This window comes from Oryx dammah, unplaced genomic scaffold (genome assembly GCF_014754425.2).
Source record: "Oryx dammah isolate SB20612 unplaced genomic scaffold, SCBI_Odam_1.1 HiC_scaffold_1, whole genome shotgun sequence".
Classification (NCBI taxonomy): Eukaryota; Metazoa; Chordata; class Mammalia; order Artiodactyla; family Bovidae; genus Oryx; species Oryx dammah.
Genome location: NW_024070185.1, coordinates 44,480,300 through 44,495,187, shown reverse-complemented (window position 1 = coordinate 44,495,187; position 14,888 = coordinate 44,480,300). Strand labels below are relative to the sequence as shown.

General features: G+C 41.4%; 1 protein-coding gene across 2 annotated transcripts in view; it reads right to left on the bottom strand.

The window, feature by feature from the left end:
- The window catches only part of PIP5K1B (phosphatidylinositol-4-phosphate 5-kinase type 1 beta), a 352,598-nt gene that overhangs the window by 2,743 nt on the left and 334,967 nt on the right, over window positions 1-14,888 (bottom strand). The window lies entirely within an intron of this gene.

The following is a 14,888-nucleotide window of genomic DNA, read 5'->3' as shown; positions in this document are numbered from 1 at the left end:
CCCCCCGCCTTTCAGTCCCCTTCCATCAGCTGCTGTGATGCGCACACTGCCCCCCGCCCCCTGCCCTAGGAACCCAATCTGTCATCTGCTGAGACTCCAGTGAACGTGTTAGTCACTCAGTCACGTCCGGCTCTGTGAGACCCTATGGACTGTAGCCCTCCAGGCTCCTGTGTCCATGGATTCTCCAGGCAAGAGTACTGGAGCGGGTAGCCATTCCCATCTCCAGGGATCTTCCCGACCCAGGAATCGAACCCGGGGGTCCTGCAGATTCTTTACCATCTGAGCCACCGGGGAAGCCAAGGGTGAGAAAGAATGACTCCAAGACCAGAACTGGGACAAATCAGTAGAAGCCAGTTTTGCTTCCGTGTGGAAATGTTTTCTAACTAAAGAAATGAGTGGTCTCTGAGGGAGGAGGCCAGGTGAACTGGCCGCTGGGTGGAGCTGAGGCAGTGGACCCAGGGCAGCAGGGAGGCACTCGATGACTGGTGGCCAGTGACAAGGGCTCAGGCAGTCGTGGTGGGCGGTCCTGGGTCAGATGATCACAAAGTTCCATTACAACCACAAGACTCTACTAAATACTGTCTGTAAAATGTATACCATCAAATAACTTAGAATATTAAAAAGTTACTGGTTTATATAATAAAAGCTACATGAAAAGAAATGTAATATTGTGTTTACCAATTTTATGAGAAATTTGTAATTCAGTAAAAAAAAATCAAACAGTACTATAATGAAATATAATTTCCTTAACCCTCTTACACTGTTGGTGGGAATGCAAACTAGTACAGCCATTATGGTGCACAGTGTGGAGATTCCTTAAAAAACTGGACATAGAACTGCCTTATGACCCAGCAATCCCACTGCTGGGCATAACACCAAGGAAACCAGAATTGAAAGAGACACGTGCACCCCAGTGTTCATCGCAGCACTGTTTATACTAGCCAGGACATGGAGACAACCTAGATGTCCATCAGCAGATGAATGGATAAGAAAGCTGTGGCACATATACACAATGGAGTATTACTCAGCCATTAAAAAGAATACATTTGAATCAGTTCTAATGAGGTGGATGAATCTGGAGCCGATTATACAGAGTGAAGTAAGCCAGAAAGAAAAACACCAATACAGTATACTAACACATATATATGGAATTTAGAAAGATGGTAACAATAACCCTGTATGCGAGACAGCAAAAGAGACGCAGATGTACAGAACAGACTTTTGGACTCTGTGAGAGAGGGAGAGGGTGGAATGATTTGGGAGAATGGCATTGAAACGTATACTATCATATAAGAAACGAATCGCCAATCTAGGTTCAATGCAGGATACAGGATGCTTGGGGCTGGTGCACTGGGATGACCCAGAGGGATGGTATGGGGAGGGAGGTGGGAGGGGGGTTCAGATGTGGGAACTTATGTACACCCATGGTGGATTCATGTTGATGTATGGCAAAACCAATACAGTATTGTAAAGTAAAAAAAAAAAAAAAATCATTACCAGCTCTGGTCATTAAAACTCCTGTATGTTCACTAAATTTTTAATTTTTAAAATTTAAATTTTTTCTAGCTTATGAAGGGGCTTCCCAGGTGGTGCTAGTGGTAAAGAATATACCTGCCAATGCAGTAGACACAAGAGATGCTGGTTTAATCCCTGGGTCAGGAAGATCCCCTGGAGGAGGAAATAGCAACCCACTCCAGTAGTCTTGCCTGGAGAATTCCATGGAGAGAGGAGCCTGGTGGACTAAAGTCCATGGGTCACAGTCGGACATGACTGAGCACACACACGCACGTAAATACTTTGTATTTACAATGCTGTGTTAGTTTCAGGTATACAGCAGAGGGACTCAGTTATACATGTATCTGTTCTTTTTCAGATTCTTCTCCCAAATAGGTTTTTACAGATTGTTGAGTAGAGGAGCTCCCTGTAGTATATAGTAGTCCTTGTGGATTTTCTATATAGGAGTGTGTATATGTTAATCCAAAACTCCTAATTTATCCTTTCCCCTTTGGTAACCATTAGTTTGTTTTCAAACCCTGGCATCTGTTTGTATTTTGTAAATAAGTTCATTTGTTTCATTTAATATTCCACATGTATGTGATATCATATGATATTTGTCTCTTTCTGATTTATTTTACTTAGTATGATAAGCTATAGAATTGCCTTTGTTGCTGCAAATGGCATTATTTCTTTTTTATGACTGACAATATTCCACTATAATATGTACTACAATATTCCATTGTATATTGTACTGTCTTCTTTATCGATTCATCCATCAATGAACACTTAGGTTGCCTCCTTGTCTTGGTTACTGTAATTAGAGCTGCAATGAACATTGGGCTGTATGTATGTTTTCAAATTACAGTTTTCTCTAGATATATGCCCAGGAATAGGATGGCTGGGTCATATGATAATTTTATTTTCAGTTTTTCTAAGGAAACTCCATACTGTTTGCCATAATGGTTGTACCAATTTACATTCCCACCAACAGTGTAGGAGGGTTCCCTATTCTTCACACCGTTTTTAGCATTTAGTTTTGATGGTCAGAAAGGTGATACCTCATTGTAGTTTTGATTTGCATTTCTCTAACAATTAGTGATATTGAGCATCTTTGCTTTTTCACCATCTGTATGTCTTCTTTGGAGAAATGTTTATCTAGATCTTCTGCCCATCTTTTGATTGGGTTTTTATTGATTGATTGATATTGAGCTACATCAGCTGTTTGTATAATGTGGAGATTAATTCCTTGTGTGTCTTTTTTCCCCATTCTGTGCATTGTCTCTTCATATTGTTTATGGTTTCCTTTGCTGTGCAGAAGCTTTTAAGCTTAATTAGGTCTCATTTGTTTATTTTTGTTTTTATTTTCGTTACACTAGGAGGTGATTCCAAAAGGACTGTAGCAATTTACATCAAAGAATGTTCTTCCTATATTTTCCTCTAAGACTAGAGATCTCTTCAAGAAAATTAAGAGATACCAGGGGAACATTTCATGCAAAAATGGGCACAATAAAAGACAAAAATGGTATGGACCTAACAGAAGCAGAAGATAATAAGTGGTGGCAAGAATACACAGAGGAACTGTACAAAAAAGATCTTCACGACCCAGATAATCATGATGGTGTGATCACTCACCTAGACCCAGACATCCTGGAATGCAAAGTCAAGTGGGTCTTACGAAGCATCACTACGAATAAAGCTAGTGGAGGTGATGGAATTGCAGTTGAGCTATTTTAAATCCTAAGAGGTGATGCTGTGAAAATGCTGCACTCAATATGCCAGCAAATTTGGAAAACTCAGCAGTGGCCACAGGACTGGAAAAGGTCAGTTTTCATTCCAATCCCAAAGAAAGACAATGCCAAAGAATGCTCAAACTATTGCACAATTGCACTCATCTCACACACTAGTAAAATAATGCTCAAAATTCTCCAAGCCAGGCTTAAACAGTATGTGAACCATGAACTTCCAGATGTTCAAGCTGGATTTAGAAAAGGCAGAGGAACCAGAGATCAAATAGCCAACCTCCGTTGGATCATTAAAAATGGAGAGAGTTCCAGAAAAACATCTACTTCTGCTTTATTGACTATGCCAAAGTCTTTGACTGTATTGGAAAATTCTTCAAGAGATGGACCACCTGACCTGCCTCCTGAGAAATCTGTATGCAGGTCAAGAAGCAACAGTTAGAACTGGACATGGAACAAAAGACTGTTCCAAATTGGGAAAAAAGTATGTCAAGGCTGTATCTGTCACCCTGCTTACTTAACTTATATGCAGAGTACATAATGAGAAATGCTGAACTGGATAAAGCACAAACTGGAATCAAGACTGCTGGAGAAATATCAAAACCTCAGATATGCAGATGACACCACCCTTATGGCAGAAAATGAAGAGGAACTAAAAAGCCTCTTGATGAAAGTGAAAGTGGAGAGTGAAAAAGTTGGCTTAAAACTCAGCATTCAGAAAACTAAGATCATGGCATCCGGTCCCATCACTTCATGGCAAATAGATGGGGAAACAATGGAAACAGTGACAGACTTTATTTTTTGGGGTTCCAAAAATCACTGCAGATGGTGAGTGCAGCCATGAAATTAAAAGATGCTTGCTCCTTGGAAGAAAAGTTGTGACCAACCTTGACAGCATATTAAAAAGCACAGACGTTACTTTGCCAACAAAGGTCTGTCTAGTCAAAGTTATGGTTTTTTCCAGTAGTCGTGTATGGATGTGAGAGTTGGACTATAAAGAAAGCTGAGCACCGAAGAATTTATGCTTTTGAACTGTGGTGTTGGAGAAGACTCTTGAGAGTCCCCTGGACAGCAAGGAGATCCAACCCTATCCTAAAGGAAATCAACCCTGAATATTCATTGGAGGGACTGATGCTGAAGTTTCTGAAACTCCAACACTTTGGCCACCTGATGCGAAGAACTGATTCATTGGAAAAGACCCTGATGCTGGGAAAGATTGAAGGCGGGAGGACAGGTGGGCGACAAAATAAGATGGTTGGATGGCATCACCGACTAGATGGACATGAGTTTGAGTAAACTCTGGGAGTTGATGATGGACAGGGAAGCCTGGCATGTTGCAGTCCATGGGGTCACAAAGAGTTGGACACAACTGAGCGACTAAACTGTACTGAACCGAAAAGCTTTATAGTAGCTTGTTTTACTTTAGGTCTAAGCCATTTTGAGTTTACTTTTGTGCATGGGGACAGATAATATTCTAGTTTCATTCTTTTACATGTTGTTGTTGTTCATGTTCACCAAGTCATGTCCAACTCTGTAACTCCATGGACTGCAGCACTCCAGTCTTCCCTATCCATCACCATCTCCTGGCGTTTGCCCAAGTTCATGTCCACTGAATCGGTGATGCCATCCAACCATTTCAACCTCTGTGTCCCTCTTCTCTTTATGCCTTCAGTCTTTCCCAGCAGTAGGGTATTTTCCAATGAGTCAGCTATTCATATCAGCTGGTCAAAGTACTGGAGCTTCAGCTTCAGTCTAAGTCCTTCCAAAGAGTATTCAGGGTTGATTTCCTTTAAGACTGACTGATTTGGTCTTGCTTTCCAAGAGACTCTCAAGAGTCTTCTCCAGCATCACAGTTCAAAAGCATCAATTCTTCAGTGCTCTGCCTTCTTTATTGTCCACATCTCACATACATACATGATTACTGGAAAGACCATAACCTTGACTAAATGGACCTTTGTTGGCAAAGTGACGTCCTTGTTTTCTAACACACTGTCTAGGCTTGTCATAGCTTCCTGCCAAGAAGCAATCATCTTCTAATTTCATGGCTGCAGTCACCATCACAGTGATTTTAGAGCCCAAGAAGAGGAAACCTATCCCTGCTTCTACCTTTTCCACCTCTATTTGTCATGAAGTGATGGAACTGGATGCCATGATCTTAATTTTTTTACTATTGAGTTTTAAGCCAGCTTTTTCACTTTCTTCTATCACTCTCATCAAGAGGCTCTTTAGTTCCTCTTCACTTTCTGCCATTAGGGTGGTATCATCTGTATATCTGAGGTGGTCGATATTTTTCCCAGCAATCTGGATTCTAGTTTGTAACTCATCCATGCAGCATTTCATATGATGTGCTCTGTATATAAGTTAAATAAACAGGGTGACAATAAACAGCCTTGTCATACGCCTTTCTCAATTCTGAACCAGTCAGTTGTTCCATACAGGGTTCTAACTGTTGCTTCTTGACCCACATAAAGGTTTCTCAGAAAACAGGTATTCCCATCTCTTTAAGAGTTTCCCACAGTTTGTTATGATCCACACTGTCAAAGACTTTAGCATAGTCAGTGAAACAGAGGTTGATGTTTTTCTGGAATTCCCTTGCTTTCTCTATGATCCAGTGAATGTTGGCAATTTTACCTCTGGTTCCTCTGCCTTTTCTAAACCTAGCTTGAACATCTGGAAGTTCTAGGTTCACATAATGATGAAGCCTAGCTTGGAGGATTTTGAGCATAACCTTGCTAGCATGGGAGATGAGTGCCAACTGTCTGGTACTAAACATTCTTTAGTATTGCTCCTCTTGGGAATTGGGATGAGGAATGACCTTTTCCAGTCCTGTGGCCACTGCTGGGTTTTCCAAATTTGCTGACATATTGAGTTTCTCACTTTAATAGCATCATCTTTTTAAGATTTTTAAATAGCTCACCTGGAATTCCATCACCTCCACTAGCTTTATTGGCAGCCGTGCTTCCTAAGGCCCACTTGACTTCACACTCCAGAATGTCTAGCTCTGAGAGACTACACCATTGTGGTTATCCAGGTTATTAAGATCTTTTTTGTATAGTTATTCGATGTATTCTTTCTATCTCTTCTTGATCTCTCTGCCTCTATTAAGTCTTTACTATTTTTGTCCTTTATTGTGTCCATCTTTGGCAGAAATATTTCTTTGATATTTCCAATTTTCTTGAAGAGATCTCTAGTCTTACCCTTTCTGTTGTTTTCATTTCTTTGCATTGTTCATTGAAGGCGGCCTTCTTTTCTCTCTTGCTATTCTGTGGAACTCTGCATTTAGTTGGGTGTAACTTTCATTTTCTCCTTTGCTTTTTGCTTCTCTTCTTTCCTCTGTTATTTGAATGCCTCCTCAGACAACCACTTTGCCTTCTTACATTTCGTTTTCTTTGGGATGGTTTTGTTTGCTGCCTGCTATACAATATTGTGGACCTTTGTCCACAGTTCTTCAGGCATAGTTTACTAGATTGAATTCCGTGAATCTATTTGTGACCGCCATTGTATATTCCTAGGGGAATTGATTTTAAGTTGTACCTGATGGCCTAATAGCTTTCCTCACTTTCTTTAGTTTAAGCCTGAATTTTGCTATGAGGAGCTGATGATCACAGTCAGCACCAGTATTGTTTTTGCTGACTATATACAGCTTTCCCATCTTTGGCTACAAAGAATATAATCAGTCTGATTTTGGTATTGGCCATTGGGTGATGTCCAGGTGTAAAGTTGGCTCTTATGTTGTTGAAAATGGGAATTTGCTATGACCAGTGCATTCTGTTGACAGAATTCTGTTAGCCTTTGACCTGATGCATTTTATACTCCAAGGCCAAACTTGCCTGTTACTCCAGGTATCTCTTGACTTCCTACTTTTGCATTCCAATTCCCTATGATAAGTAGGACATCTTTTTTTGGTGTCAGTTCTAGGTCTTGTAGGTCTTCTTAGAACTGATCAGCTTCTTCAGCATCAGCGGTTGGGGCATAGCCTTGGATTACTGTCATGTTGAATGGTTTTCCTTGGAAATGACTGAGATCTCTTTCATTTTTAAGGTTACGCCCATGTGCTGCAATTTTCCCAGGACCACTTATTGAAGAGACTGTCTCTTTTCTATTGTATAGTTTTTCCTCCTTTGTCATAGATTAATTGACATGGGTGCAAGGGGTTATTTCTGGGCTTTCTGTCTTGTTCCATTGATCTATTAATATATTTCTGTTTTCGTGCCAGTACTATACTTTTTTGCTTACTATAGCCTTAATAGTATAGTCTGAAGTCAGGGAGCTTGATTCCTCCAGCTCTGTTTTTCTTTCTCAAGATTGCTTTGGCTATTCAGGGTCTTTTGTGTTTCCATAAAACAAAAAAAATTTTGTTTCAGTTCTGTGAAAAATGTCATTGGTAATTTGATTGGGATTCCACTGAACCTGTAGGTTGCCTGGAGTATTATAGTCATTTTGACAATATTGATTCTTCCAATTCAAGAACATGGTATATCTTCCCATCTCTTTGTGTAATCTTATGAGATGGTTGGATGGCATCACCAACTCAATGGAGATGAGTCTGAGCAAACTCAGGGAGACTGTCAACGACAGGGAAGTCTGGTGTGCTGCAGTCCATGGGGTCACGAAGAGTCAGACACAGCTGAGCAACTGAACAACAACAATTTCTTTCATCAGCATCTCAGTTTTCAGAGTACAGGTCTTTTGCCTCCTTTCAGTTCAATTCAGTTCACTCAGTGTGTCCGACTCTTTGCGACCCCAGGAATTGCCTCCTTAGGTAGGTTTATTCCTAGGTATTTTATTCTTTTTGATGCTATGGTAAATGGGATTATTTCCTTAATTTCTCTTTCTGACCTTTCATAGTAAGTGTATAGAAATGGAACAAATATTTAAAATTAATTTTTACTGGAGTATAATTGCTTTCCCTGGTGGCTCAGATGGTAAAGAATCTGCCTACAATACAGGAGAACCTGGGTTCGATCCGTGGGTCAGAAAGATCCCCTGGAGAAGGAAATAGCAACCCACTCCGGTATTCTTGCCTGGAGAATTCCATGGACAGAGGAGCCTGATGGGCTATAGTCCTTGGGGTTGCAAAGAGTTGGACACGACTGAGTGACTAACACACAATTACTTTATGATGTTTTGTTAGTTTCTTGCTGTACAGCAAAATGAATTAGTCCTATGTATACATAGATCCCCTCTTTTCTAGATTTTGTTCCCATATAGGTCACCACAGAGCACTGAGTGGAGTTCCCGTGCTCTACGGCAGAGTCTCATTAGTTATGTATTTTATAAATCATAGTGTATATTTGTCAGTTCCAATCTCTGAATTCACCCCACCCACCTTCCCCTCTTGGTAACCGCACGTTTGTTCTCTTCATCTGTGACTCTACTTCTGCTTTGCAAATAAGTTCATCTCTACTATTTTTCTAGATTCCACATATAAGTGATATTATACAGTATTTATGCTTCATTTTCTGACTTACTTTACTCTGCCTGACAGCTCCAGGTCCATGCACATCTCTGTAAATGTACTTCATTCTTTTTAATGGTAAGTAGTATTCCATTGTGTATATGTATCACATCTTTACCCATTCCTGTCAATGGACTTTTAGGTTGCTTCCATGTCCTGGCTATTGTAAATAGTGCTGCAATGAATATCACAGTGCCTGCATCCTTTCAGATTATGGTTTTCTCTGGATATATGCCCAGGAGTGGGATTGCTGGGTTACATGGTAGTTCTATTTTTAGTTTTTTAAGGAACCTCCATACTGTTCTCCAAAGTGATTGTACCAATTTACATTCCTACCAACAGTGTAGGAGGATTCCCTTTTCTCCACACCCTCTCCAGCATTTATTGTTGATGATGATGGCTATTATGACTGGTGTGAGGTGATATGTCATTTTTTTTTATTTGAAAATGCAACAGGTTTCTGTGTATTAATTTTGTATCTTGCAGCCTTACTGAAATTACTGATGAACTCTCATAGTTATCTGGGCCCATCTTTTGGATTTTCTGTGTATAGTATCATTTTATCTGCTAACTTCTTTTCCAATTTGGATTCCTTTTTTCTTCTCTGATTGCCATGGCTAGGACTTTCAAAACTGTGTTTAATAAAAGAGGTAAGAGTGGACGTTCTTGTCTTATTCCTAATCTTAGAGGAAACTGCTTTCAGCTTTTCACTGTTGAGTATATGTCATATATGACCTTTATTATATTGATGTAGGTTCCCTCTATGCCCACTTTCTGGAGTTTTTATCATAAATGAGCATAGAATTTTGTCAAAAGCTTTTTTTTGCATCTATTGAGATGATCGTATGGTTTTTATTCTTCAATTTGTTCATGTGGTATTTCACACTGATTGATTTGTGGATATTGAAGAATCTCTGCATCCCTGGGATAAATCCCACTTGATCATGGTGTATGACCCTTTTAATGTGTTGTTGTATTCTGTTTGCTAGTATTTTGTTAAGAATTTCTGCATCTACATTCATCAGTGATATTGGTCTGCAGTTTTCTTCTTTGTGGTGTCTTTGTCTGGTTTTGGTATCAGGGTGATAGTGGCCTTCTAGAATGAGTTTGGGAGTGTTTCTTCCTCTTCAATTTTTTGGAATAGTTTCAGAAGGATAGGTGTTACATCATCTCTAAATGTCTGATAGAATTCACCTGTGAAGCCATCTGGTCCTGGACTTTTGTCTGTTGAAAGTTTTTACTTGTGACTGGTCTGTTAATATCTCCTATTTCTTCGTGGTTCAGTCTTGGAAGATTGTGCCTTTCTAATAAGAATTTTTCCATTTTGTCTAGGTTGTCTGTTTTATTGCATATAGTCGCTTGTAATGGTCTCATATGATCATCTGTATTTATGTGGTGTCAGATTTAATTTTTTTTTTATATCTGATTTTATTGATTTGAGCTCTTTTTTGATGAATCTAACTAAAGGTTTATCAATTTATCTTTCCAAAGAAACAGATTTTAGTTTCATTAATGTTTTCTATTTTCTTTGTTTCTATTTCATTTATTTCTGCTGTAATCTTTATAATTTTTTCCTTCTAATTAATTTGGATTTTGTTTATTCTTTCTCTACTTGCTTTATATGTAAGGTTAGGTTGTTTGAGGTGCTTTTCCTTGTTTCCTGAGGTAAGACTGTGTGGCTATAAATTTCCTCTTAGAAATGCTTTTGCTGCCCAAGAGCTCACACTAATGAGTATTCCCTGGGGCCTCCACCAGTGTCCTTGCCCCCCAGTCAGTCAAAGCTGACCCCCAGGCCCTGAGGAGACCCTCCAAGACCCACAAGTAGGTCTGGCTTAGGCTCTTATGGACTCACTGCTTTGCCCAGGGTCCCAGTTGACGTGAAACCTGTGTGCACCCTTCAAGAGCAGAGTCTGTTTCCCCCAGACCTCTGGAGATCCTGCACTAAAGCCCCACATGCCTTTAAAGACAAATGCCCTGGGGGCTCCTCCTCCTGCTGCCAGAACCCCAGGCAGGGGAGCCTGACGTGGGGCTTAGAACTCTGACTCCTGTGGGAGAAACTCTACGATATATTTATTTTCCAGTCTGAGGATCACCCACTGGTATGTGATTTGATTTTGTTGCTAATGTGCCCCTTCTACTATCTCACAGTGGCTTCTTCTTTATCTCTTGGTGTAGAATATATTTTTTGGTAGATTCAAGTCTTTTTTGTCGATGGTCATTGTCTAGCAGTTAGTTGTGATTTTGGTGGTTTCATGAGCGAAGGCGAGCAAGTCCTTCTACTCTGCCATCTTGTTCTCGTTCCATTGGAATTTTTTTTTTTTTTAAACTGGAGGGTCTTGTTGCAGTTTCTGTAAACTTCATTAAACACCCACTCTCACCCCCAGGGTACAAGGATGTCAAAGTTAGTGAGAACTGCCAATTCTATACCCATGTTGTAATGTAATCCTGGAATGACATGTTTGGTTACCTGAAAGTATCCATTTATAACCCTAATAAAACAAGGTGGCCTGAAAGGTCTTTAGGTCATAAGCAGTATCTCCCTGATTATAAACTTGGCCACAATGAGAAGAAGGTGATTTTGTTATCTCATATTTAGTATGAAGTGTGCAACAATTTTCCTTTCTCCAAATTATAATCCACAAATCCTTTATTAGCCATCAGTGAAGAGACAAAGTATCAGCTGTCTGTCTACACTGGGAAGAAACTCATAGCTTGAGTTTATTCTTCAAAATATGGTACGTGTAGGATCCCCTCCAGCTCTCCAACAGAGAGATGGGCTCTTCAGGTATTACTTCCCCAAACACTAGCAACTTCTTCTGAGGTACTGGAACTCAACCCTCTCCTCACCTGATGGCTTTGGAAGTAGAAACAGGAACTGGTGCTTTGGTGGGAGAACCCAGCCATATCTCAGGGAAGCATGGAGAGACAGAGTGACATTGAGCTCTTGTCATCAGCTGCTCTTGTGTGCACATGTGCGTCATCATCTGTCCACACAGATGCCAGGGTTCCCTAAGCATGTGATACTCTGAGAAACCGCGATGTTTTAAATTCTGAGACCTGAAGGAAAGGGTGTGCTAATGGTTGGTGTGAAAGGAGTATTTAGGTCTTTCCATGGCCTAAATCCTTAGCATTATTTATCCACACATGTGGGTGTGTGAGAGGTTCATATGTTTATTTCCACTTAAGCTCAGGTACTTCTTTGACTGAAACTGTACAATGCACACAAAGGAGCACAGCAAAAGTAGTCTGTTTGCTAAACACAAAGCCCCTTCTGAGGGTGGACCCCACTGTGGGGCAGCCAGGTTACCCCAGGGGTCCCCCTGAAGTAGATTACTTCATGATGGGCTAAGTTTTTGGAGGGTGACTTTTTAGAGTGCTGTGCCGAGGGTCTCAGGGGTGAGACGTTCGTCTTCTGAGGTCTCACTTCTAGGCTCATTTCCATCCCCCCCTTTTTTCCTGAAAGAAACACATACACACCCTCAGCCTACTGTTTAAAAGGCATATTTAGCCAAGAGAATTTCATAAGATCTGGAATGTGCTGTGAGGGGATTTAAGGGCAGAGCTGAAACAAGGCAGAGTTTCAGGACTGTCAGACCGGCTAAGATGACCACACTAAATAGTCGCTGAGGTCTCACTGTTCCATGAGCTCCTGACCTTCATGGATGATGTTCTTTTTTAACTACAGTTGCCTCACAGTTCAGCCCCAGGGTCCCACGGAAGCATGATTTTTTCCTCTCTGGGGTCCAAGGGCAGCCCCATTCTGATTTTAAGTTGAAATTCTTTGCCAAAATACCCCCGAGGAAAAAACTGATTCCTCTGCAGGCTATCATAGGTGGCAAGGCCCTTATTTCCTTTTCCTGTTCCAAGCCCCTCTTCCTGAGCCCTGCTTCCTTCTGTTCCTATTTCACATTGTTCTTCTTTTGGCCAGTGTTCTCTGTTGCCATGAGAGCACCTACCAACGCATTCTGCCTCACGCCCTTCATTTGAGTCCAAACCCTGCATTGCCACAAACACACAAGAAGCTCCACACGGTCTCACCCCTATCATCCCCTGGGGCCCAGTGTCCCCTCCTTCTCTGGGTTCACCGGATTGCCTTCTCAGAGATGCTTGAGTTTCTGAGGAGCCACCGTGTACTCTGGAATTTTTCTTCAAACGTCAGGCTCTGTGTTTTCATTTTATCATATTCAAATCTGCCTCGTGTTAGGATACTTCACGAGGTGTGATCACTCAGAAATAGACTGGAGTAGATTTCTCTTGGAACAGCAGCAGCGGGTGTCCAAAAGCTCACCATTTTTTTAAGGAGGTGAGCAAGTACAGACACCAGTGCTATAGGAATCAGGACACAGCCTATGTGTGGGATCCAGTCCACTGGTATGGGGTTTTTATAGGCAGGAAGCTTCCTCCCAGCTAAGTTTCTTACCTTAGTACTTAAATTAGACTTAGACTCGGGTGAAATGATTCTTTCCCAAGAACCAGGGACTAAAGGGCCTTAATTGAGAAGCCTTGAGGCAAAAAGTGGACTTGGAATGACCTTGGAGGGTACGTACAATTTGGAAGAAAACTAGCACGTTGTGCCGATCATGTAGAATGTTTGTTGAATCCTGAGTGCTGGCAGCACATGGAGTCCCAGGCCTTCTGCCAGCCTCCAATGCCCTATCAAAGTGTTCCACACCAGCCAGCAGATAGATTACTGATAAGATGAGAACAGACCCAAGAAAAACCTGGCACTGATTCCGGGTGTCTCGAGGGATGGATTTAGGATTGTGGCCTCTCATTTCAAAACTGTTAGTATAGCAGCAATATTTTAACACAGTTCCCGGCCTGATGGATTTGTTTTCCAAAGACCTAAGAGAAGCTGGAGGGCATCAGTGATTTATGTGGCTGACAGTTCTACATTGGACTTTACAATGACTGTTGCTAATTGTAAATCGAAATGGTTACCTTATTATCTAATGTATCACATAGCCCTGGGGCTGCAACTGAATTCACTCTGGAGAATGTGGGGACTAGCTTCACTCAAAAGGGAGCACTGCCTTGGGACAAGGCCACTGGTTTTTCTCCCTGTGTAGAAGACAAGGGTAAGCTGCCAGAGACGCCATAGCCAGAGGCTGCATCTCTATCAGGCCTTTCCCTTCCATCACTTTTCTTGGTACCATTTTTTTCTTCACAAAAACACAGTAGCCGGCATGGATTGCATTGTGTCTCCCAGTTCCCCTTGGCCCATTCATATGTTCAAGCTTTAACCCCCAGTACTACAGGAGTAAGGGAGTTAAAGTAAGGTCATTAGGACTGGCCCTGATCAGACATAACTGAGACGCTTATAAAAAGGGGGAAATTTGAACACACAGGCACACAGAAGGATGACACAGGGAGAAAATGGCCATCCACAGGCCAAGAAGGGAAGCCAGAAACAGCTCCTCCTCTTACAGCCCTCAGAAGGGATGAACCCTGCCAACAGCTTGACCTTGAACTTCTAGCCTCCAGAACTGTGAAACAACACATGCAGTTCTGTTGTTTATGCCACCCAGTTTATAGTACTTTGTTATGGCAGCCCTAGGAAACAAAAACAGTACTATTGCTGGGATTTAGAAACTTTTTGTTTTTTAAATAAGGACCTATATTTGAATTTTATTATGGTGGTGCTAGTGGTAAAGAACCTGCCTGCCAAATCAGGAGACTCATAAGAGACACGAGTTCAATCTCTGGGTTGGGAAGATCCCCTGGAGGAGGAAATGGCAACCCACTCCAGTATTCTTGCTTAGAGAATTCCATGGACAGAGGAGCCTGGTGGGTTACAGTCCATAAGGTCGCAGAGAGTCAGACACGACTAAAGTGACTTAGCACTCACACATACTCAACCGTATATTCTACTGGGGGCTACCACAAAAGCTATAGTCCTCTGCGGGTAGAGTGACTGTAAAGAACAGCCTGTCCAAGACTGAAAATGGAAAAAAGGCTTTTTTTCATCCCATGTTTGTTGATACTTCATTAAAGATGCTGCCTAAGCAGTGAAAAGAAGGATTTTTCTGTGTTTAACCCGCAAATTGCCATAGGGCTTACAAAGAGGCTCAAGTGTATCTGGCCTTGATGGATGAGAAGGGCATGCTAGGATCCTAGGGAAAATTAGCACCTTCATTTTTCTGTCTGATTGTAATGCAGCCTCCACTCCAACTTGAAAGGTGGTAGATGTCTGT